This window comes from Mauremys reevesii, linkage group 6 (assembly GCF_016161935.1).
Source record: "Mauremys reevesii isolate NIE-2019 linkage group 6, ASM1616193v1, whole genome shotgun sequence".
In the NCBI taxonomy this organism is placed as follows: domain Eukaryota; kingdom Metazoa; phylum Chordata; order Testudines; family Geoemydidae; genus Mauremys; species Mauremys reevesii.
Genome location: NC_052628.1, coordinates 82,079,114 through 82,105,825, shown reverse-complemented (window position 1 = coordinate 82,105,825; position 26,712 = coordinate 82,079,114). Strand labels below are relative to the sequence as shown.

Here is a 26,712-nt window from a genome sequence, read left to right as displayed (position 1 = left end):
TTAAAAATAAATTTCACTTTCACCCACTTCTAATCAAGGTCAGTGACCTCTGAACTCTTCTGTTTCTGCTCTACCTTTTCCAAGATATGTGACCAAACTGAAAATAATATTCAAGGTGATGATGTACCAAGTTATTGATACAAGCTTAATGCCATTATAATATTTTCTGTATTATTCACTGAACACCTCCAGTCCACATACTGATCGTGGGGCAGCCTGCTATTAACCTCTTTTCACTGAGAGAATTGCCTATTTCTTCTCACACTTTGCTTCCTATCTCTTAAACAGTTTTTAATTCATATCAGAACTTCACCTCTGACACTGTGATTGTTGCCAAGTTCCCTTAATGACCTCTTCTGAGAGGCTTTTATCACAATTTGTTGGGAAGTCTAAGTAAATTACATCTACTGGTTCCCCTCCTTTATCTATATATTGTTAACTATTCAAAATAATTTTAACATGTTACAACATAATTTACCCTTGCACAACATGATGGATTGTCCCAGTCATACTTATAGAGGAGCTTTAAATCACGCTCGTGTTTTTTTATGAATTCTTTTTCCTTGATTCTCTGGAGACGCTTAATAATTCTAGTGTTTCATTTGTATCATTCTTAGATAGAGGTTGATAGTCTTAGAGAGATAAGCAGGAGTAACTGGAATTTAGAGATCAATATTGGTAAATAATCAGGACCCAGATTTTTCAGCATTACGCTAGGTGTTCTTAATTATGTACATTTGCATGAGCCTAGAATATGTACATAAATACTGGGTATCTCTTCTTGAATGGTGTATTAATTGAGTGTACATGGCCACTTACATGCACAAGGTCAGAAAGGCATTTATATCTATCTGATACTTCACACACGTCTGTCAGTTAGCTTCATGCAAATATATGTGCAAAATCACATTCCTTTATCAATATCTCTCCCCAGAGTTTGTTAGTAGGGAACTTAGTTCTGAAATGGTTTACTGAGAAAACTTAGCAGGTTGATTTCTTCATCTGACCTAATTTTTGTAAAGCAGTTAGATCATCATGAAATCAAAATGAAAGGTAGAATCCTAATTTTCTCATGGTCATTTTGCACAGGCTTTGTGATCAAAACAAATTCTAGACACCGAAATTTGAACTTCAATTTTTCAAACACACTTCAGAAATTATTCATGGTGAAAATGCATTTTAGCTTTATAACTCCAGGTTGATCATCAGAGCAAAATGAGTATGCTTTTCCTCTAAGAATTAGTTAAAAAAAAATCTTGACCATTAGGACCAATTATTCCATCATTGTGTGTGTGCTGAATTTTGTGGGGAAGGGAGGGGTATACCAGGGCTGCTCCTCCCACAGTCATATAGAGAGGTAACCATAATTTATCTTTAGGAACTAAGAAGTGCAGGGTATCTGTGTGTAGATATATTTGCTGTGGAAGTAGACCTTAAGGTAGCACAGAAAGCAGTGCTAGTGACTCAGTAAGACATGGTCTTGATAGTAATGAGTAACGGTCCGTGTCCCTGCATTTCAGCAGAGTTAGGGTAGTTCGATTCAACTTAATTCGAATTTGTGGAATCGACCTTACAAAGTCGAATGTCTGTATCCACACTAAGGACACTAATTCGACTTTGTGATTCCACACTAACGGGGCCAGCATCGACTTTGGAAGCGGTGCACTGTGGGAAGCTATCCCACAGTTCCCGCAGTCCCCGCTGCCCATTGGAATGCTGGGTAGAGTCCCCAATGCCTGCTGGGGGAAAAAATGTGTCGAGGGTGCTTTTGGGTAACTGTCATCATTGAACTGTCAATCATGCCCTCCCTCCCTTCCCGAAAGCGCCTGCGGGCAATGTGTTCGTGCACTTTTCTGGTCAGTGACAGCGCGGACGCCACAGCACTGCGAGCATGGAGCCCGCTGCAGTTATGGCCGTTTTCACCTCCTCGCACCTTATCGTCCACCTCTTCCACAGTCAGCTGCTGAGAAATCGGGCTACTTTTCAATGGTGCTGCAAGCACTGGTGGAGCATAGGGGACATTTTACCAACATCAACGTCTGGTGGCCAGGCAAGGTTCATGACACGCGTGTTTTCAGGAACTGTGGTCTGTTTAGACACCTGCAGGAAGGTAGTTTCTTCCCGGACCACAAAATAACTGTTGGGGATGTGCAGATGCCTATAGTGATCCTCGGGGACCCAGCCTACCCGCTAATGCCCTGGCTCATGAAGCCCTATACAGGCGCCTTGGACAGCGACAAGGAACTCTTCAAGTACCAGCGAGCAGCGTGACCTGTGACTGTTCAGCTTCTTTACAGAGAAGCTGAACCTGCCCCTGTTTCTTTACCCAGTTACTGTTGACTGTCCTCTGCAGTTACATACCCCATTCACCCTGTTTCCCCCACTTCCAACACACGTGTAAAAATAAAATACATGTTCCATTGTTACTTAAAAAAGGTTTCTTTATTAATGACTTTGCATTAAAGGGTTGAAACTGGGACGCAGACTGTGCTGGGTAGGGTGTGCGGTGATGTAAAGACCGCCTCTGAACTTGAGGAATGACAGGCTCCTGCTCCCAGAGTGGTCTGCAGTGCAGGACTGGTTGTTTCAATGGAGCCTGCCATCCCTCCTTTTTGGGATTCTGTGTGCGGGGGCTATGTGACCTTTTGGCGGGGGAGGACGGATACAGATTCCTCTGCTGCGTGACTCAGCGGTCCAGGACAAGGACCGCTGCATAAGATCTGTAACCGCCCTCCCCTGCTACAAAGTCACATCCCCCCACCCACACAGAACCTGGAAACCACCTCCCATACCGACCAGGGTGCCTACTGACTGCACTGTGTGTGTGACCTGCTGCTGATCCTGCCCCCGTGTCTGTACCCTGGTAAAGGTGATTGTCCTGTCCAATTACCAACCCCCTTCCCCCCCTTCAAACACAGTCTCCTCTAAAAGAACATGACGGAAACAGTAATTAACAGAAAAGTATTTTTTATTATCAACTAGTCAGTTAGGGGATGAAACTGGGACGGGGGCTTGGGTGAGGCGTGAAGGAAAGGACTTCTCAAAATTTAGGGTATGAGAGCTTTTGGGTACTTGAGCACTTTGCTGGGGTGCAGTGACAGTTTTAACGCCCCCTGGCGCCCCTCCTTCTGGTTATTTTGGGTGAGGGGGGTATGGGACTTTGTGGCGGGGGAGGCCGGTTGCAGATACACTGCAGGGGGGCTCTGTCCTCCTGCCTGCGGTCCTGCAGAACATGCACAAGGTGCCGGAGCGTGTCCGTTTGCTCCCTCATTAGTCCAAGCAGCATTTGAGTCACCTGCTTGTCTTCCTCATGCCACCTGTCCTCCCGTTCGCTGTGTGAGCACTGGTACTGAGAGAGGTTCTCCCTCCTGGGGCATTTCCTGTGTGGCTGGTCAGAGCATCCAAGCTCGGACTGCTGTCCAGAGCGTCAACAGAGTGGTGCAGTGTGGGATAGCTCCCGGAGCTACTAAGGTCGATTTCCGTCCACACCTAGCCTAATTCGACATGGCCATGTCGAATTTAGCGCTACTCCCCTCGTCGGGGAGGAGTACAGAATTCGAACTAAAAAGCCCTCTATGTCGAATTAAATGGCTTCCTGGTGTGGACGGGTGCACGGTTAATTCGAATTAACGCTGCTAAATTCGAATTAAAGTCCTAGTGTGGACCAGGCCTTATGCATTTTCAGTAGAGTAACAACAGTTACCAACTCCTCATAGCTGGGGGCATTATGCTTGCCAAAGCCTCCCCTTGTGCCCAGTTTGTCACTGCCACATAATTTTCCTCCTAACTTTGAAGCCAGAAGCAATACAAAGGCCTTAAAGAGGGAGGTTGAGGATGAAATTTCAGCGTTTATTGGGATCACTAGTCAACCTTTTATTGTTGTTTTAATATGCTATATATCTAACTATGCTCCTCTTCTAGCTGTGACTAGCCCTTTTATCTGTCCATTCTCCAGTGGTTGGTTGGATTGTGAGATCATGTTGTTCTAATCAGATTATGGTCCGTCCTTTTTATCAGACCTGCTTTCAAAAATATACAGACATTATAACTAAGCTGTTCAGGTAAACCAAACCAATTTCATGAACCTGTCTTAATATTTTTTTCTTTCATTTTTGTGACATTAATTGGTAACGGTTATAAAAAGTCATAAGGAGATTATTGTGAAAGACCTTGAAAAGTAAGAAGGTTTAAGGTTTTATTGAAGTTAAAAATTAAGTTTTGTCAATGAAACTTCTGCATAAATTATTCATGGGATACCATAGTGCATGAATAATTCAAGCTGTATCTTTAATTAGACACATGAAAAAAGTTCAATAGCAGCTTATTGGTGCTTTAATGATCTAGAAGCAGATCAGATTTGAAACACAAAGAACACTTGCTCAAAGTGAAATTAGCAGACAATTATTAAACATCTCATTGTAATTGAACCGCTATCAGTACTGTTTATACCCACAAACATACAGTTCATTATGATGTATAGTGTATATGAAATGCCAACAAAATGGAGTCCAACAATGAGATTTTTAATGAAAATACTGTGCCATTTATAGGCTGTTATTAGAACTAGAAAAATGAGCCATTAATAATAAGCTTTTGAGACCTAACAGTGCAAAATAATGGAATATTGTATATCGGCACATAATAACCATGGCTGGTTAATGTTAATATATTTCTGAAAGTTTGCATAAAGAAATATCCTCATTACTGGAGTCTTGCCCTTCTTGGTTTTGCTCTAATATAGTCTGAGATGTTAGGGTTAAGGTTTTCTTACTGTTTTAAGATGACTGATACCTGTCTAGGCATAGAAATCCCAGAAACTATATAGATATAGCCACTAAATCACAATGCAAATAACAGATCAGTGTACTGATGATTTTCCCCTTTGGGGTGCCTGGAACACTGGTCTACTCAGGAACAAGGGAAAATCAAAGTAAAAATATTTTTCATACCATTTCTATGTATTCTATGGCTGCTAATATGTCATCAGAGTATCCATTTTCCAGAGGAAGGTGCCTCACATCTAATATTCCAGACCCTGTAGTGCTTGTTCAAACAGGGTATTGCAAAGCAACAGCAGCAGATCTTCAGGAATGTCTCCCAAATTTAACTGAAAAGGCCATGCAGAGAAAGCAGGGGTGAGAAGAGAATATTCAAAAGAATATGTACCTCTACAGAAGAGGAGTGTTACAGTGCCTCACCTCAAATTTGTCTCTAGAGCCCCCCAATATTCTAAGCACAATCCAAGTGTAGAGTGATATGAGTTTTCATTATAACTGTTCTATGAGGCTGATGAGATGACTATGGTTAGGCTGCTTTTGCTGGAAGTATTAGAATCAGTCAGTGGGAAGGGTTGGGGATTAGGAGATATTAGCAAAGAACACTAGAAGCCAACCCTCTCTCCTTCAGGTGATGTAGTGCCCAGAGCTCAGAGTCCGGAGGCCACAGACATTCTTGCAGGTGGTCTTAATTTCAGGAGTGTAGCAGGGCTTGGGGACATAGGAGCTGTGCTGTCAATGCCTTCCTTTTAGCAGCTTCCCTCCACACCTCCACCTCCTCAATGCTGTATGATATTGGTGCGTGATGAGGGAACCAAAATACATTTATGTTGAGCAATCACTATTAAACTTGCCAAGAATCCCTGTGGCACTGTTTGGGAGCAAGCCTCATCTCTTTGCATCCTAGCCTCACACCACTCTCTCTGAAGAGCACCTAGAGTGCATATCATGGTGATAACACACCACATTTGTGTTTACCCTATACCCAACTTCATTCTATTACTCATTTCCATTCATGCTGGAGGAGGCAATGATCAGGTCACCTAAAAGGAAAACAAAATTATAGTAATTCCTTGCATTGCTCAGCCTATGTGTGTAGTTGGTAAATTCTAAAAACTATTTCCCGAAAGGCAAAATGTTCCATATTCCTGGAAGCAACTGACAGCTATACTGGGAAAGGTTGTGGTTTTTTTTTTCAACTGCTGCTTTAACAGTCAGATTGAAAAAAATGTTACTCAAGTAAAATTTATTGACAAAGTTTTATGGAATTTTTTTACTGCGCACCTTCTGGTACTGCCTTCAATTTACTGCCTGACATGGAACAGAAGATTGGCATTGGTAACATCTGATGTTTTGTACCTTCTTTCTGCATGGATAGAGACATTTTAACCTATGCTTGCTTGTTTTATTGAAATGTTCCAGCAGTTCGTTAAAACCGAATACACTTAGTAAATCAATAATCACAGAAAAAGCCTAGGTTTCTACACTTCTTACATCAACAAGAAAAAAAAAGACTTAGGCTGGCAGCTCATATTTTTTTAGGCATTGCCTATTTTTTCTTTGACTTTTGGGAAAATAATGCACTTGGTTTTAAAGGTGAAATTAAAATAATTATAATTAGTGCAGTAATATTACTATTTGCAAAATGACCTCCATTCCAACTGTCTTCTGATGCTGTTTGAAGACTCAGAAGCCATTTTGGTCTGCATTGTTGCAACCTGCTACAAAGTAGAGAGACATGCTGTGCTTTCTCAGAACATTTGTTTTTGTTGTTTCTTGTGTTTTCTTAAACTAAAATTAAAATCAGAAAGTACATATTTGTTCCTTGAATGTAGTAACATCTATGGGCCAGATTTCACCAGCATACTCTAACTACGTTGCACTGCTTCAGTGACACAAAAAAAACTTGCAAACTCACAGTGTAGTTGAGACAAGTTTGTGTCACCAGAACAGAAGCATCTGAAGCATGCCAGTAAATCTGGCTTCTGCTAATGCCATTCTGACACATTTTTTTTTGTCTTGTTGGTTGGAGTGTGAGAAGAAAGAATGACATCAATGCATCTAAAACCAGTCCTTTCCTATCTTTGTATGGATCGCATATTAATATTTGTGGGTATTATGTGGATATAGGATAATGTCTAGATTGAGGCTTGTACAAGTCTGATACTAATTTCCCATGATTATATAACTGATCTGGGAAATAGCATATCCCTTCTCTTGGGGGAGGAAAAAATGTGTCACTTCAGATACAGAAACAAACATTTATATGTCAGTATTAATTTTAAGAAATAATCAAAATTTAATCAGTGATTTGAATAGCAGGAAAATAGTGCATTTTGAGCCTGGCTGACTAATCTCACTCTCCCATTCTCTCTCTCTCTCTCTCATTCTATGCCTTCAGAAAAACCAGTTCATCACTGGTTGATCAAAGATGTTAGTTTTCTAGGTCAGAACCTTTTTTCTTTTTCTATAGTTTTGATCCATGACATGAGCCAGATGAGGTGATCTATAGTGTCACTAATGCTCCAGCTGGCATAGCCTCTCAACAGAAAATACTATAGAGCTATTTATAACAGTCAAAGAGAATGTCATCCTAACTGTTAGACATCTGATAGAAAAAGCCTAAATAACTGCTAATGCATCAAAATACATTCTCAGTAAAAATGTATCTGCAGGGAGTGTGTGTATGTGGGTGGATGTAGGTATGCAATGTAGCTGTAAGATCTTGGCATCTTCCATGCCTGAAAGGCTGTTGTTGCCCCATTTTTCTCCTTTTGTCATCGTGGTATAACATGGTATAATAAGGTTTAGCTTTAAATAAAAATCATATAAATAAAAGTGGTGCTTCTTAGTAGGTTCAGTAGGTTTATCTGTTCCAATATATTTATACAGTGAGGGGGCTCCCTGAAGAAGACTATATTGTATTAGCAGTAAGATATATCTTACATGAAGGATTTTTGTAGTCTCAGTTGATTGCTTTATCTTCACAGAATGTATCAAAGATCAGGTTGTCAAGAAAACATGAACAAACTGTATCCTGATAGCTCGTTTGGGTTCAGACACATTTATTTGGCTCTAGAAGCCATATAAACTTTAAAATTGCTATTCCATATCTCGGATTGTTAAGTTGTAGGTAGTTCTCTAGGTAGTACTAACAGTTAGGAAGTTGTACATATTTGATGCCATTTGACAAAAATTTTAATATTATGTGCATAATTTAGAAAGTGATATATGAGTGATATGTGTGCTTGGTAAAATGACCAGCTTTGCCCTAATTTTCTGTTGTCCACTCCTATAAACTAAGTGTGCTTTTTGAGCTTAAAGGATTTCTCAGAATTGACACACTATCTAGTTGTCTCAGTCATAATAATTCTCTCTTTAAGTAATGCTTGTGTTCTTATTGTTTGATCCTGATATTCAGCTGCTCTGTGCTTCATGGTTGAGACATGGTAGTCTTAAAGCAGTCGCATTGGGTCACAGAACAATCACCCCTGTTTAGGAACCCTCTGGTGGCACAGATCTGTCATAGTATTTCATATGTTCTGACTCTGTTTGCCTGAGTAAGGGGCCATGGCTGCAGGAGAAGGAGGTGAGGCCAGGGATTCATTATGAAATGGTAATTATCACAGTTCAGGGCAGCTGCATATGTATTGGGTCCTTGCAATGATCAGAAAAAGAGATGGTTCTAGGCATGTGCAAAAAAAAGCACCATTTTGTTTGTGATGCTGTCTTGGTGACCAAATCTCTATGGCAAAGAATAGAATTAGGTAAATTATCTGTAAAGAACAGTCATTTGATTAATTTTGCCCTCTGTTTTTGATGGTTCACAGACTTTTTTTCTAACAAATCTGCTCATTATTCAGTGAATGTGTGTGAATAAGCTTCAATGGCATACATTGGATAGAGATCAGAACATGGCATGTCAAAAATTGTTTGTGTTTTTTAGTGTATAAAAATATATTTTCTGGTTATTTACCGATCTCTTCTCAGGAGTAATAGCCATAAATTGTGTTTACAAAGAGGAAGGGTGGTCTAGTGATTACAGCAGTAGGACATGGAAGACCTTAGTTCAAGTTCCTCCTCTGGTACTGGCTTCTTGTGTGACCTTGGGCTAGTCACATAGCCACTCTGTGGCCCATCTGTAACATGAGGATAACAATACTTCTCTACCTATCAGGTGTGCTGTGAGGAATAAATACATTAAGGACGGTGAGGTGCTCAGATGGTACAGTGGTGAGAGCCATATAAGTACCTTAGATAGATAGCCTTTAAGGCCTGTTAAGGATGAGAAGATTGAGGAATGCAGCACCCTAATGGCAGCCCTTGCATGTCCTTTAAAAATAAGACAGGCACTGGCCAAGTCCATTGAATCTGAATCTCATTAAGGTTGAATTCCACTTTCCAGTGAATCTCTATTGACTTCAGTAGAGCTATGACAAGTTGACACCAGCTGAGGATCTGCCCCAGAAACTTTAACATTTCATAAATGAGGAATAACTAATTCAGTGTTGAACAGTAATAGACAACTCTTCAAATCTTGAGGCCAGATTCTCATTTACACTACATTCACATTGATTATGCCAACTGTACGGCCTCTTTACACTTAGAGTGGTAAAAGAGCACAGGTGAGAATAGGTCTTTAGAGTTCAAGTTTTATTGGGATAAACATCCAACAGTTATTAACTTTGTTCAAAGCATGAAAACCTCTGACTATAAAAGTAACAAGAAACTGTGTGAGGATACTGCAGCTTATCTCCTTTAGCAACATATTGCATTGCTGTCATACACACAGCAAAGAGTCACATCCCACCTATTTAAGAAAGACTTCTGAAAATACACATCAGCTTATCTTTCAGCTTCTGGACTATTTAATAGATGTGGGGTGACAAATGAAGTTCAAATAATGATCCAGTTTGTGTAAAACTGAGTTTCGCTTTGAGGCAGAGACAGAAAGACAGATGAGAATATGATGATTGGGCCCAGGAGTGAACACAGAGAAGGTGTTGGGGAAAAAACAAACTAGCTTTCTGGAAAGGGAAAAATACATTGTGGGTTCTGGGCCTAAATGGGTCCCAGGCTGGGTTCCAAGAGCTCCTTGGCTCCCTTAAAGAATGTAAGTTGGCCTGTTCTTTCCTATAATTCAAAGGGGAGGCCCATCTAACTCAGTTTGTAGTGAAGAATAAAACTAGATTGGACAAATTATGCTTGTAGTCTATTTGTTGTTCTGAATTCATTTTCTCTAATGCTTTGTCCCGATTGGCCAATATAAACATACTTGTTTTAGAAAGGTTGTTGGTCACTATATCACTGACCACAGGTTCCCCAAGTGGGCACCAGAACCTATTTGGGCCTGTTCAGTAATGAACAGCTGACACAGTCAGGACGGTACCTGATCCTGAACTAAAGTAATGGAATGAGACCTGACATTTGAGGATGTGCACTGAGAAACCAGAAAGGGGACAGAGTTGCAGCTAGCCCTGAACACTGAGTACCTCTAGGTTATGGTTACACAATGCAGAATAATGGTTGAGACCATTCTACCTTTCATACCTTCAGAAATCTGCACAAGGGGAGGAGAGAGGAGATGGCCAACAGACACTGCTCACTGGAAGATTCCAAGAGCTCCAGGCACAGCTGCCTTGATTACTCAAATGTGAATATGCAGAGGTCACCCAAAGAAGAAGTAGCCATCAACTTTATTCTACACTTGCTTTTAATCAGTTATGGATTTGTATTTTACAGCAAAAAGCTTCAGGAAATAGAGGAAGGTTGTACTCAGTTTCACTTTTAAATGTTTGTGTTTCTCCTCCCCCCACCCTTTTATGGAAAAACAAAGTGATTATTCAATGTAAACTTAGATTTAGATATTAGTACAAAATGACAATGTGTAGGCATTTGAATCTAAAATTGCATTGCATTGTATCTTAATAATCAAAAGATGTATCTGTATGAAAAATATCTTCATACATAATCTTATTTCCAAGGTTGTTTTCTTTGATTCACTTCTTCTTTATTCAGTTGATCCATTTGTGAATACCTAAGAATTCCCCTGAGGACACAACTACCCGTTTCTGTTTAAAAGTAGCAATAAGTGTCAGCTTATCCAGTGCATGTTTACTGTTTCCAATAATAATGCATTGACATTTCATTTCTAAATTGTCCAAATACCTTAACTGCTTTATTGTGTTCAATATATACTGAAAACAAATATGCAGAACAGAATACATAAAGGAAGGAAGTTTCTTTTCTCTCTTGGAAAAAGAACAGGACTATTTTCAAGGAATGTAAATGGAATCAAGTATTGAAAAATGATCAGGAACAAAAATTAGGCTAGGAAGACAAGCCTATAGTAAAAACAATGAAATTCTTTGGGAACAAGGGTATGCAATATGAGGAAAACAGTACTGTGAGGCATAACTCAAAATACAACAGAAAACCTTGAGGCTATAATTTAAATAGATTGAAGATGATACATGAAAAGATATAATTGTGCCTACAATTAAGAAGTTTAAAGGGTTTTTATAAACAGTACACAATAGCAGAGAACTGAGAAATAAAGTGACACTGCAGACAGGGTTTACCAAATGTAGAGGTGTCAAATGTCTAGCCTTCTTTCATGTATTTTTGTGCACCTGTAGGATATAAGATTCCATTTAAAATCAAATGTTTCTAGATCTCTTGGTACTCCCAATGCAGTGTTGTCATCCTGAGGCTTCAGATAACCTGAAATAATGACTGAGTCTTGAACTCCTTTCCTCTTCAATATTTCCTTTAGAATGTTAATTCTGAAGCTTAGTAATGACACTTTGAATGTCAGCATAATCTGTTTAATTGCTGATCATTTTACTGAATGAAATGAAGAAGGGAGTAGGGAGTAAAGGATTGAAGCCTCCAAGGGATGGGGCAACTTGGAGTTGCTGCAAGGTAGGAAATACAGAATGTTGTTGAAGTGCTATTGAAATGTGAGATGTGAATTTTCACAAGTCAATACAGTCATTCATCAGAGGTCTGAACTATAAGGGTAATAGAATTATAGGCAGGGCTGGTAGTTACTTTTTATGAAGGTTGCCCAACACCTCCCATTATAAGACCTTGTTTTCAGTTGTTTATAATTTTGCCAATCTATTTCAGCTGAAATTTTAAATGTCTACCTCCTCCTGATATTTTTTGGAAATTAGCAAAAATGGCTCAGCCATTTCCAAGAGCAAGACAAGTGAAAACTGTTTTACCCAGGTTAAAAATTTCTGGCAACTTTAAAAAACAAACAAAAACCACAAAACATTACAGTGTGTCCATGCTTTGGAGCTGGGATTTGAAATTTGGTAGGATGGTGCCTTTGTGTCAGGGATATACTTTGTGCTGTCCTGTGAAAATCTGCCCAAATTATAAGCCTTTCCAAAATTACAGTTTGCACTTGCTCAGACTTAGATTTTAACAGATAAATTCCCTGAGAACGCTTCTGCCTGGGGCTAAGTAGGATGTTCCCCACAATACCAGCTCTGGGTTACTGTGTACTATGCCGGGTTCAGGTCCAGACAGTGGAACTGGGAGCAGGGAGATGCTGTCAATGACTCCCCTTTCTGTGCCCACCCCCACCCCATCCCCCCACCCCCGCTGGGCCCAGGCCACCTGAGAAGGAAACTCTCTGATTTGTGTGCAAAGGAGATAAGACCCAAATCTGAAGGCAGGAAGAGTAGATTGGGTCAAAAAGTTGGGGGACGTGGGAGAAAGTGGAGCTGGAGGCTCATGGGGAAGAGAGTGGAATTGGAGTTAGGGTGGAGATGGGGAAGGATAGTGGAACTCAGAGTGGGATGAGGTGAGGCGAGAGGGGAAATAGATCTGACCAGGCATTGGGATGTGAGGGGGGGAATTTGGATTGGTTGGAGATGACTGGAATGAGGAGCTTGGATGGGGAGATGAGACACTAAGATTGGATGTAGAGCCTGGGGCGGGAGATTCAATGGGGTTGGGGAGTGTTGGTGGAATGAAGGGGCAATAGGATGCCAGGATGTGTGGTGGGGATGGGAGGCAGGTTGGATCAGATGCCAGGAAGAGAGGAGGGACTAGAACTGGCTCAGCAAGAAGATTAGGGAAAAGGAACTGGATTGAGGCAGGGGTAATTAAAAATGACTGGGCAAGGAAACTGGAACTCAGATAAAAGCTTGAGAAGTGGAGACTGACTGGCTAGGTGAGGAGAGTGGGAATGGATTAAGGAGCCAGGCAGAGGAAGACACAGGACAGGGCAGGTTGCAGGAGATGGGGAGAACCATGCTTGGGGGGAATGAGCAGAAGAATCTGTGCACACTTCTCTCCTGAGCCTGGAATGAAATTTGTGATTCCTGAGTTTCACCATTTCTCGGCTGCCAGCAAAGATCTTTGAAACCCACTGGCCAAGTGTATCACCCCCTTCTAGTGCTGATTGACATAGAGGATGATAACCTACTATTGCTATCAGATTGCCACTTAACAGACTGAGGTCTAGTGTTTTCTAACTTTTGAGTGTTTAACTTTGCAAGCTTACTTATGTTCTTTTAACAGTTTGTCCAATATTAATATCATGTTTTATATAACTGGAGGTTTTTTAAATATTCCCATTATGTATTCTGTATAAGGGCTATATGATTTACTACAGCATTTAACAGTTAATTAATTAAGTTGTTTCTTGAGCAATAATACTAGGTACCTCCTGTAGGGTTGAAAGAATTAATAGATGCATATCATGTAATTGTGAATTATTAAAACCATTATCAAGAGACAAGTACAGTTCAGTAAAAGTGAAAATTACATGTTTGTATAGTCTCTTCCAGATGTCCTGGAGATATGCTGTGATAAGATGATAGAAAATAATATAGTAAAGCACATTGATTAAGAGCATTACATGTGAGGCTCTGAATGTGGAAAGTGATTCTGAAATGATACATTTTTTTTTGTTCTAATGAAAGGAAGGAGTAACAGCAGGAAAATTACAATGGCCCTCAAAAAAGGAGACTTTAACCAACTCCGAGAACTAGTAGGCAAGGTCCCCATGGAACAAAATCTAAGGAATAAAGGAGTTCAGGAAAGCTGGCAGTTTCTCAGGGACAACATTAAAGGCACAACTACAAACTACCCTGATGTGAAGGAAAGGTAGGAAGAATATGAAGAAGCCAATATGGCACCTCCAGGAGCTCTTTAATTACCTGAAAATTAAACAGGAATCCTACAAAAAGTGAAAAAAAAAGACCAATTGCTAAGGAGGCATACAAAAGAATATGCACAAGCATATAGGGACAAAATCAGAAAGACTAAGGCACAAAATGAGTTACACCTAGCAAGGGACATAAGTCAAGAAGAAGAGGTTCTTTAAATACATTAGAAGCTCGAGAAAAATGAAGAAAAGTGTAGGTCCTCTATTTAGCAGAGAAGGAGAGCTAGTGACATATGACATGAAGAAGGCTGAGGTGTTCAATGCCTATTTTGTTTCAGCCATCATTAAAAATGTTAATGATTGGACACTCAACACAATATTAACAATAGTGGGGAAGGAACTCAAGCCAAAGTAGCTCCAGAACTGGTTAAAGAATATTTTGAAAAGTTAGATGTATTTACATCAGCAGGGCCTGATAAAATTCATCCTAGGATACTTAAAAAACTTGTTGAAGCAATCTCAGAACTGTTAGCAATTATCTTCAAGAACTCATGCAGGACATGTGAGGTCCCAGAAGACTAGAGGAGGGCAAACATAGAACATACTTTTAAAAAGGGGAACAAAGGGGTCCGGGATAATTATAGACCAGTCAGAATAACTTCAATACTTGGGAAAATACTGGAGCAAATTATTAAACAATCAGTTTGTAAGGACTGGGAGGATAACATGGTTATAAGGGAGAGGTAGCATGTATTTGTCAATCATGGCAAACCAACTTAGCCCTGGTCTACACTAAGCTCGGGGGTCGAACTAGGGTACGCGAATTCAGCTATGTGAATAACGTAGCTGAATTCGAACTACCCTAGTTCGACTTACTTACCGTCCAGACGCTGCGGAAGCGAACTCCGCGGCTCCAAGGTCGACTCCGGCAACTCCTCCTGCCGCGGTGGAGTACCGGAGTTCGAACTAGCGCTTCCGGGGTTCGAACTATCGCGTCTAGATCAGACGCGATAGTTCGAACTCCGAGCAGTCGAATTCGCCGTGTCGACCGTCCCGGTAAGTGTAAACGTACCCTTAGTTTCCTTCTTTGATGGGGTTACTGGCCTAATGTATGGTGGGAGGGGAGAAACAGTAGAGGTGATATATCTTCATTTTAGTAAAGCTTTTGACATAGTACCGTATGACATTCTCATAAACAAACTAGGGAAGTGTGGTCTAGGTGAAATTACTATAAGGTGGGTAAACTGCCTGGAAAAACCACTATGAGTCACTATTAATAGTCCCCTGTCAAAATGGGTATCTAGTTGAGTCTGATAGGGATCAGTCCTGGGTCTGGTATTCAATATTTTCCTTAACGACTTGGATGACTGAGTGGAGAGTATACTCATAAAATTTGTAAATGACACCAACCTGGGAAGGGCTGCAAACACTTTGGAGGACAGGATTAAAATTCAAAATGCCTCTGACAAATTAGAGAATTGGTCTGAAATCAGCAAGATGAAATTCAGTGAAGATAAGTGCAAAGTACTTCACTTAGGAAGGATAAATCAAATGCCCAGCTACAAAATGGGGAATAACTGGCTAAGTGGTAGTTCTGCTATAAAGGATCTGTAGGGCTATAGTGGATCACAGATTGAATGAGTTAATGTGATACAGTTGAAAAAAAGGCTCATATTCTGGAGTGGTGGTGTCATATGTAAGGTACAGAAGGTAATTGTTCCACTCTACTCTGGACTGGAGAGGCCTCAGCTGGACTACTGTGTCCAGTTCTGGGCACCACACTTTAGGAAAGATTTGGATAAATTGGAAGAAGTTCAGAGGAGAACAACAAAAAAAATCAGGATTAGATAACCAACTGGGAATGCTGTGTCTTGAGAAAAGAAGACTGAGGGTTGACCTGATAGCAGTCTTCCAATACATTAAGAGCTGTTATAAAGGAGACTCTGCTCAATTGTTCTCCATATCCACTGAAGGTAGATCAAGAAGTAATGGATTTAATCTGCAGCCAGGGAGACTTAAGTTAGATATTAGAAAAAAACCTTTTCAACTATGAGTAGTTAATTTCTGGAATACGCTTCAAAGGGAAGATGTGGTATCCCCATCAATGGAGGTTTTTAAAAATAGGCTGGACAAACACCTGTCAGGTGTAATCTAGGTTTAGCTGATCCTGGTTCTTATGTGGCAAATGACTGTTGTTCTCACTGAAACATAAAAATGGACCATATTGGGTCAGACCAATATTCCATCTAACCCAGTATCCTCTCTTCCAACAATGGCCAATCTGGGGGGGAATGAACAGGCAATCATAGTGATCCATCCCCTTTTTTGGAAGTCAGGGTCTAAGGACATCCAGAGCATAGGGTTGCATCCCTGATCATCTTGGCTAATAGCTATTGATGTACCTATCCTCCGTGAACTTATCTAATTCTTTTTTTAACCCTGTTATAGTTTTGGCCTTCACAACATCCCCTGGCAATGAGTTCCGCACGATGGCTGTGTGTGATGTGTAGAAGTACTTCCTTTTGTTTGTTTTAAACCTACTGCCTACTGGATGACCCCCTGGCTCTTGTGATCTGTGAAGGAGTAAATAACACTTACTTTTTCCATAATCTGTCATTGTTTTATAGATCTCTATTATATATCCCCATTAGTCATCTCTTTTCCAAGCTGAAAATTCTCAGTCTGACTTGGGGAGGCCCTGAGTGGATAGTAGTTCCTTTTGTGCTCATAATCTCAATGTTTCATTAAGCAACTACAAAACCTAGGAGTAAGACTGTGGCCTGGTCTACGCTGGGGGGGAGGGGGGAGGTGTCGATGTAAGATACGCAACTTCAGCTACGGGAATACCATAGCTAAAGTCGACGTATCTTATTCTGACTTACCTCACGTCCTCACGGCTCCCCCGTCAACTTCGCTACCACTGCTCACTCTGATGGAGTTCCGGAGTCGACGAGGAGAGGATTTGGGGATTGATATATCGCGTCTCGACGAGACACGATATATCGATCCCCGATAAATCGATTGCTACCCGCCGATACGGCGGATAGTCTGGACGTACCCTAAGTCTGTGTCCTCCGCCTCCCTTTCTCTCCCCCACACCCGCTGGGCTTCTTCTGGTGTCCTGTAACATACCACTTTTGAAATGTGTTACAGGACAGGAACAAAACAGGACTATGTCACTAGAGTAGGGCAGATGAGGAGGCAGGATTCCTGGGTTCTACTATCAGCTCTGCAATTGGCTCACCATGGGAATTTGGATAAATAAGTCTTTTTGCATCTTAGATTCTCTATCTGTAAAAGGAGGGTAAAGCTATTCCTCTGGAATAGTCACAGGCTGTGTCTGGTTATGAAAAAGTACCTATATCCAATGGAGGTGAAAAATAGATTCTCCAGTCCTTCACCTCTCCTCTGTGCAGCACACACAGATTAAACTGATTACTAAAGACAGTGGTACAAACAATACAATTCAACATGCAAAAAACACACACACATCCCAAGTGCATACAACACAACAATCAATAAAAGGCAGTGCTGTTAAACCTAGAAAGCTCTTTGGCCTGTCATCCCCCATGAAGACTTAAATTAGACATTCCGTGGATCTGTATCTTCTTTGTCTCCAATGGAGCAAATAAACTCTGACCACAGTAAATTAAACAAATGTGAAATGTCCAATAAACAATATTTTGTATGTCATACACTACCATTACCTGTCGCTAAAGTGATCCAGAAAAAACTATATAGTCAATGTTACATCAACAACCTGTTGTTTTTTTTTCACATGCTTGAACTTTCAGAACAATTATTTTTTGGCCTGATGTTTTCCATGGTGGAAGTATTGGTTTATATGGGCACTACATTTGAGCTTGCCATGTGTAAAGGAGTTAATTTTACCATGGAAGTTGCAGCTAGCATCATAGTTTCCCAAAGCAGCCAAAGTTTCATGGATGAAACTTGAGTGTTTAAAATTTAAACTTTAAATGTTATAGATTATTTTCACCTAATGAAAGGACCTATCCAGAACAAGCCCATTTGAAAATTCCAGGTGATAAATTCAGTTTTTTAAAAGGTGTATTTTTGTCACCATTGTATAACCCAGAAAAGGCTGAAGTGGAATTTAAGTGCTACATTCTGGCCTTACCCATCCACTTTGCAAAGGTGGAAATGACTCCACAAAGTGCAAGGCAATGGAGAATCAGATGCTATGTTTTCAGAAGCCTTTATAAAGGAGTAAAATGGTCAGTGGCTCAACAACTCCTTCCCTAACTCTGAACATAAGAATGACTCTACTGGGTCAGACCAAAGGTCCATCTAGCCCAGTATCCTGTCTTCCAACAGTGGCCAGTGCCAGGTGCCCCAGAGGGAATGAACAGAACAGGTAATCAAGTGATCCATCCCCTGTCACTCATTCTCAGCTTCTGGCAAACAGAGGCTAGGGACACCATTTCTGCCCATCCTGACTAATAGCCATTGATGGACCTATCCTCCATGAATTTATCTAGTTCTTTGGAGTTGTATAATAGGCCATGATATAAATGAATGAGGCATCAGAATGATTCAATTGGCTATATTGCATGTCAGATTAGAACATATACATTTCTCAAATGTTCTATTTTATGCATTCAATTAATATTGTATGTCAGGTATTTAAGATGAAGTTCTAATAAATTTAAACATTTATTGATATGCTACAATAAGATTTTTTCCCACAGCACAAATTATATCATGATTTTGTATATAATGCTTTATCTCCATTGACAATTTTATTTCTTGAGCGTACTGTCTAGGCCTAAACCCGCAATCAATCAGCATAGAAAATCTTATTGGCCTCAATGAGAGATCTGAACACAAAAACGTTTCAAGGTCAGACCCATATATGGGGACAGATCCTTAGTTATTCCCAGGTGAAAAGTTGCTTGATTTCTCACTGTTTCCTGATTTTTTTTTCTTTTCTCTTCTTGGTATTCTCTTCTTAGTGTATCTTATTTTATTCAAACTTAAAACCCCATTTTGAAGTTAGAAATGAATTATTAGCTTCTCAACCAGCCCATTTGCTCCTTTTCATTGGAAGTGGAACACAGTAGTTGAACTATATAACTACCGGAAGAGCAATGTCAGTGAAACATAACTGTCTGAAAGTGACACTAGCTAGCTTTCAAAATGACAATTTCGAATTCAGTGAAAAGTTCAGGAGTCAAAAATACTATTGCATATGAATTAGCATTTCAAACCAGATGCATTGTGTCTAGAGGAGACAACAGTTTTAAATCATCAATTTATTTACTATTTTAATGTCTTTTGGCGTTGCCGTAGCAATTTTCTTCTCTTTTATTATAAGAGATACTTCCAATCCTCATGCTTTTGAACATGTATATTTCAACCAGTAGGTCACGAATCATTCAAAGCTATGATTTAAACTAATAGTGTTAAATGAAGAAGTTTTCTTGTGTGGTATTTGTTTGCCAGATTCACTGAAGGATGCTATAAATCTTGATAACTAAACTTTGTACTAACCATTAAATTAACATGCTCCACAAATTTTATTGTTGAACAAATCCTTAGTGTCATTACCTTATCATGAATCATTCTATGTCAAATTTGCCTTTTTCCTGCTTAGGAATACCAATTTTAACTTTAATATATATATATATATATATATATATATATATATATTTTAAAGCTATCATTCTGCCACTATGTAGAATGATTAGCCTGTTAAACATTTGTAGTCAGTGCCAAGTCCCAGAACATGCAGTTGCTTCTTTTAGCTCCCCATTGTCACTTAGATACGAAGAGAAATGTATATGAAGGCACTCACTCTTGTGAGAGTTATAGCGGATATACTGAACTGCACAGATAAGCAATTACTGTGCTTTCCCACCTCCAGCTTTTTAGGGGTCAGCATAGTCCTTGATGCTGATCATATTCTTTTCCCATCAACTTTGTTTCATTTTGTAGATATTTTGCTGTGTTGGAGTTATCTTATCTGTCAGTTTAGATTCCACTTCTTTCAGATGACTGGGCTTTTCAGTGAGACAAAGTCTTTGAAGGAAGGGTCCTATGCCCATCTTTTGGTGATTCTGGAAAGCAGAACACCAAATTATGCATTTAAAAAGTGCTTTAGGTGCATGGGCATTTTTTTTGGGAGGGGGGTTGCAGTTAATGATCTGTTCATGGGTTAGTGCAAATACTAACAGTAGAAAAGATGCTCTTTTGATTAAGACACTGGAGTGGGATTTAGGAGTTGCATGTTCCTTTCCTGACTCTGCCACATCATTTGTGTGTAACTAGGGAAAGTCACTTAATCTCTGTGCTATTATTGGTGATGGTAATACTTTCCTAGCTCACAAGTATGGGCAGAATTCAAACTGAAAAGTCACATGTTACTGACAGCTAATTTAGAACCCATTGTTTTGTATGTGTAGCTGGGATTATGTTTTCCAATGTGCATTACTTTGCCCAGTCACCCAGTTTTGTGAAATCTCTTTGTAACTCTTCATATGCAGCTTTGAACTTAATTATCTTGAGTCATTTTGTATCAGCTACAAACGTTGCCTCCTCACTGTTTAGCCCTTGTTCCAGATCATTAATGAATATGTTGGACAGCACTGGTCCCTGTACAGATCCTTGGCGGGACTCTGTTTCCCTCACTATGAAAACTGACCCTTTATTTCTACCCTTTTGTTTCCTAGCTTTTAATCAGTTACTGATTCATGAGAGTACGTTCTTTCTTATTCTGTGACTGCTTAAGAGCCTTTGTTGAAGAACCTCATCAAAGGCTTTCTGAAAGTCCAAGTACACTATTCTCTGGATCCTCTGGACAACCAATTTGTAGGTTTATATATTGTGTTAGATTTGTCTCCTGAGAAGAATGGCTTTGCTGGGGGAGTCTCCATCACATTCTCTTCAGTGAAGACCAATGCACTGAATTCATTTAGCTTCTCCACAACAGCCTTGTCTTCCTTGAGTGCTCTTTTAGCACCTTGATCATCCAGTGGCCCCACTGATTGTTTGACTGGTTTCCTGCTTCTGATGTTCTTAATTTTTTGTGTTGTTTTGCTAGTCGCCCTTCAAATTGTTCGATAAACTGCCTAATTATACTTTTAAACTTGACTTTCCAGAGTTTATGCTCCTTTCTGTTTTTCTCAGTAGGATTTGACTTCCAGTTTTTAAGATGTCATTTTGTCTCTACTTGACTCTTTTTTGCTCATTAGTTTAGCTATGGTGGCACTTTTTGGTCCTATTATTTGCGTTGTGTTGTAGGGTTTTTTTTTTGTGTGGGGGGGTATACATATAGTGTGAGCTTCCTATTACAGTGTGTTTAAAAAGTATCCATGCAGTTTGCAGGCATTTCACTCATGTGACTGTTCCTTTTTATATGCGTTTAACTAGTCTCATTTTTGGGTAGTTCCCCTTTTTGAAGAAAAATGCTTCTGTGGTGGGTTTCTTTAGTATTTTCCTTCCTACAAGGATGTTAAATTTAATTACATTATGGTTCCTATTACTGAGCTCTTGAGGAATGTTTACCTCTTGGACCAGATCCTGTGCACCACTTAGGATTAAATCAAAAATTGCCTCTCTCTGTGTGCATTACAGGACTAGCTGCTCCAAGAAGCCATCATTAATGCTGTATACTCTCTGAATCCTGTCCTGAGGTTATATGTCCCCAGTCAATCTGAGAATAGTTGAAATCCCCCTTTATTATTGGGTTTTATGCTTTTTGTCACCCCCCCTAATCTCACTGAGTATTTCACAATTACTTGTCACCATCCTGGTCAGGTGTTGGTAGTATATTCCTACTGCTATACTCTTATTATTCAAGCATGGAATTTCTACCATTCAGATCCTTTAAGATGTTTACTATATTTGACTATGCTTTCTTTCACATTTAATTCCACTCCCCCACTGGAATGACCTACTCTGTCATTCCTGTGTGTTTTGCACCCTGGTATTACCATGTCCCATTGATTATCATCATTCCACCAAGTTTCTGTGATGCCTATTATATCAATACACTCCCTTAATAAAATACAGTCAAGTTCACCAATCTTAGTATTTAGACTTCTGGCATTTGTATACAAGCACTTATAACATTTGTCAATATTTAGTTGTCTGCCTTCATGTGATGTAATTGAATGGGACTCTCTTGTTTAGCTGTTCCTCTTCATTTCCTGCCTGTGCTTGATCAATTTCTATTCTCTACTCTTTACTAGGCTATAGAGTATCCCTTTTAATAAATCCTCCCATAAGGGATGTGCCTGTCTAAACAGTGTGCTCCTCCACACCTGTAGGCTTTTCCCCCAGCCCTGAGTTTAAAACTCCTCTGACCTTTTTAATTCTACATGCCAGCAGTTTGGTTCCATTTTGGTTTAGGTGAAGTCCATACTTCCTTTATAGGCACCTCCTTTTCCCAAAAGGTTCCCCAGGTCTTAATATTTCTAAATCCCTTCTCCAAACACCATTGTCCCATTAACACATTGAGACCCTGTAGTTTTGCGTGTCTAACTGACCTTGCCTGTGGAATGGGAAGCATTTCAGAGATTGCTACCATCAGGTCCTAAACAATCTCTTTCTTAGCATCTCAAATTTGACCTCCAGATCCTCTCTCCTAGCTTTTCTTATGTCACTGACCACCGGCTCCTCCCCAGCACTGCACATAAAGCTGTCTACATATCTCAAGAGGTCTGCAACCCAGCAGTTCACAATGTGGTTCTGCCAATCATCACAAATCCAATTATCTGTGTTTCTAATAAATCAAATCCCCCATAACTATTACCTGCCTCTTTCTAATAACTGGGGTTTTCTTCCACAGATGGATATCATCAGTCTGAAAGGGATACCATGACATCATTTGGAAGGAAGGTCCCAATGAAGGGACTGTTTCCCTTCACTCCAGCTTGCAATCTCCTTCCCTGAGACTTTCATCCTCCTCCTGTCAGACTGGGGGTAGGACCACTCTGAGTGTCTCTCCCTTAGCTCCTCCAATTAAGCCCCTCCTCTCTCAAGAGGCCATACTCTGTCTTTGGGAACCAGGAGTGGCTTGCAGCAAATTCACGCACACATGCCACCTGCCCACCTATCATACATGCTGTATTCAGTGCAATAAATACGGTCAAAAAAGCAAATAAATACGGTCAGGCGGTCAAAAAAGCAAACAGGATGTTAGGAATCATTAAAAAGGGGATAGAAAATAAGACTGAGAATATATTATTGCCCTTATATAAATCCATGGTATGCCCACATCTTGAATACTGTGTACAGATGTGGTCTCCTCACCTCAAAAAAGATATTCTAGCACTAGAAAAGGTTCAGAAAAGGGCAACTAAAATGATTAGGGGTTTAGAGAGGGTCCCATACGAGGAAAGATTAATGAGGCTGGGACTTTTCAGCTTGGGAAAGAGAAGACTAAGAGGGGATATGATAGAGGTATATAAAATCATGAGTGATGTTGAGAAAGTGGATAAGGAAAAGTTATTTACTTATTCCCATAATACAAGAACTAGGGGTCACCAAATGAAATTAATAGGCAGCAGGTTTAAAACAAATAAAAGGAAGTTCTTCACGCAGCGCACAGTCAACTTGTGGAACTCCTTACCTGAGGAGGTTGTGAAGGCTAGGACTATAACAATGTTTAAAAGGGGACTGGATAAATTCATGGTGGCTAAGTCCATAAATGGCTATTAGCCAGGCTGGGTAAGAATGGTGTCCCTAGCCTCTGTTCGTCAGAGGATGGAGATGGATGGCAGGAGAGAGATCACTTGATCGTTGCCTGTTAGGTTCACTCCCTCTGGGGCACCTGGCATTGGCCACTGTCGGTAGACAGATACTGGGCTAGATGGACCTTTGGTCTGACCCGGTACAGCCTTTCTTATGTTCTTATGTTCTAATAAACTGGATAGTCTGTTGCTGGACTTCTGCCTGCATTATTTTTACTCGCACTGTTTTTGTTGTTGTTCTTGTTGTTCTTTGTGCATGTTTTTTTTCCCCCATGAGGGGTGGTTATTGGCTTAAGTTTAGAGAATGTCAATTAAGTGTGTTTGGCTCTCACACTCCGTCACTAAACTCTTCTGTTTGCTGCTTCTGTTCACTGGTTCCTCTGGTTACTTAGGAGCTGGCTTTTTAAACTCCTGTTCTCCCTGAGTTAGCCCTGGTCCCTCATCAAGTGATCCTAAAGGGATTAGAGATCAAAGGATGGCAGGCTAGAGCCTTGTTAGGAAGCTCTCAGCCTTGCCTAGCAGGCCGCTATGCACAGCACACAGCCCACAGCTCCCCAAAACAGACCACATTATAAACTTAAATCAAGCAGGCACAAAAATAAAGACAGATGACCAACTCACCCCAACGGTCACATAGTTACTTCTCCCCTGGAGAACTCTCTCACAGAACCCACCTGTTTGCTGCTTCTGTTCACTAGCTCCCTCAATGGGATGATGATAAGAACATGCATACCCTCTGCCTGTTCTGCATCTGTGCCCTGGATATGTTACTTCAAGCTCCAGAGCTGTCGGTCTTGCTTCTTTCCTTCACAAGCACTAAAAGGAAAAGAAAATGTCATTTCCTTAAAACGTGTACAGTACAAGATTGTTAATAGTCTACAGTGGTTGGCAATGTAATAAGTCTGCTGACAAAAGAGTTTGGTTTGGAGGAATCTGCAGTGTAAGTGAAATGGAAACTCAGGGCTCAATGGAACAGTAAGCTATTAAAGTATGCAAACAGAAAAAGACAATTTAAATTGAATAACTCAAATTATCTTTAAATTAAAAAAAGGTTGAAGGTAAAAATAAGAGTTTTCCCCCCTTCTCCTACAGAACAGTTTTAATGTTTCAATGACAGTGTTTGGTTTTAGAAAATATTTCAATTCATCAAAACTAGTTGCCAGGGTAATTTATTCCACAGTAAAGCTCATTGTCAGGAAGTTTCTAATGACAATCAGTCTAATAATCCATGTCATCATTTCAAATAATCATTTATATTTGCTCTGTTTGTCAAGATTTTTTTTCATACTGAAATGCTCAATGGGGTTTTTGTTTGGTTTTAAAGTTTGTGCAAAATCCATTGTCATTGATGAGATATCCAAACACCAGAGGTATACTTTTCCTGTATGTTCAGATCAAAACTTTTGCATTTACATTGCTTAGAAATGTCCTGCTTTCTAGATCGATTTGACACTTACAAAGCAAACTGTGTTTGAAAAACATTGGCTCCGAACTTTTTAAATGATCTGTGTTTTAAATCAGATTTTTGTGGAAGCACATTTAGATTTTTTTCCAGTCTTTTTAATTAATACATTCTAGATGCTGTCACACCAGAGCTTTATAGCACCACTTTGTTAGTGTCTCTTGTCTGCATGTGCAAGGTAGAACATTACAAAGGACCCTGCCATGTAGACTGCTCCTTAAAGTCAAATACAGTTTTAGTCCCTAGGCTCTCTCTTACCTTGGCAACTCAAATTTCCACTGGCCTTTTTGCTCCTACTCATATTTAATTTTCTTTTCACTATTATTCTTTCTTGTCGTTCAGTAGTGCTGCTGCTGACGTTTCTCTCTCCCAAAGATAATGCGTCTTTCAGACTATTGTTACCTTGATGTCTTTTTTGCATTGGTTCCAGGCGTAGAGTGACCATATTTCCCAGAGGGAAAATGGGACACTGCTTGGGGCTAGCCTGAGACTCTCTCCCCACGCTGGTGGTTGCTGATCCCCGGAGCCCTCTCTTACCACCCCAGCGCAGGGCTGACATCACCACTCACTCCCTCCACACCTTCCTCCGCACCTCATTTTTTTGACAAAATTGGGCAGTTGTCCCAGTTGCTTTTGCCAACTTGAACAGTTGGCAAAAGCAAACAGGACAAATGCCCATTTTTGACAAACAAAGTTTGGGTGCTCTGACAGGGCTTAAAAAAGGGACTTTCCTGGCCAAAGCGGGGCATGTGGTCACCCTATCCAGGCAAAGTCTCCAACAGTGAAAGACTCATGCATTTATATACTACAGTATGACACCTAGGATCTGTATATCCTTTCATACTGGTATAAATCAGGAGAAATTACATTGATATCGGTTGTGTTAACTCTAGGAAAAGTGAGAGCCTCGGCTCCTAATTCTTTATCTCACTCAAATTGCCTGTACACAGACCAAGTTAGTTGAAGACAAAACTTTGGTAAAAGAGAGACTATGGGATGTATTTTTTAAACTGCAAATATCACTTTTTGCTTTAGATGTTTATAGTTCATAAAACTGTGGTTTTATAATTTTGTTTCAAATATTTTCCCAGTGAAATAAATCAATATATCATTCCATACTTTGTAATTACTGACATTCTTTTGTGCGTTCTGTTCATTCTATTCTATACAGGATTTTATTGATTTTATTTTCATTCTTGGATGAATTAATGGATTTCTTCAAAACTATTGTGTGCTTACTACATTTGAGGGCAAGTAATATGCTATTTCTGTTCTATGATCATATAAAAACATTAATGCTGGTAATTTAAGGTAAATGCAACTTGAACTACTAACTTGTAGTGGCAATAGTATTCCACTGAAGAAGTCGTCTCAGGAAGAGACACTAGTTTCTGGATGGGGGTGTGGGCTAGTGGTTTTAGAAAGCCTTGCTAAACGCAGATTTTTACATTCATTCGGAAAGGCATTGTGGCTAAGAGATGCCATGTTAGAGATATGGGTTCTACTCCCCAACTATGTCAGAAGTGACCTTTTGCAACTTCTCAATTGACTTCTTTGTAAAATTATGCTTTCCTTCCTTCTATGACATCTTGATCAATAGCAGGGGGCTATGAACATCAGAAACTTAGTACCAGA

At 40.0% G+C, this 26,712-nt stretch overlaps 1 pseudogene; it reads right to left on the bottom strand.

Annotated features, from left to right (window-relative positions):
- Positions 1-25,522, bottom strand: part of LOC120407279 — a 101,241-nt pseudogene extending 75,719 nt beyond the window's left edge.
- Positions 25,523-26,712: the final 1,190 nt, after the last annotated feature.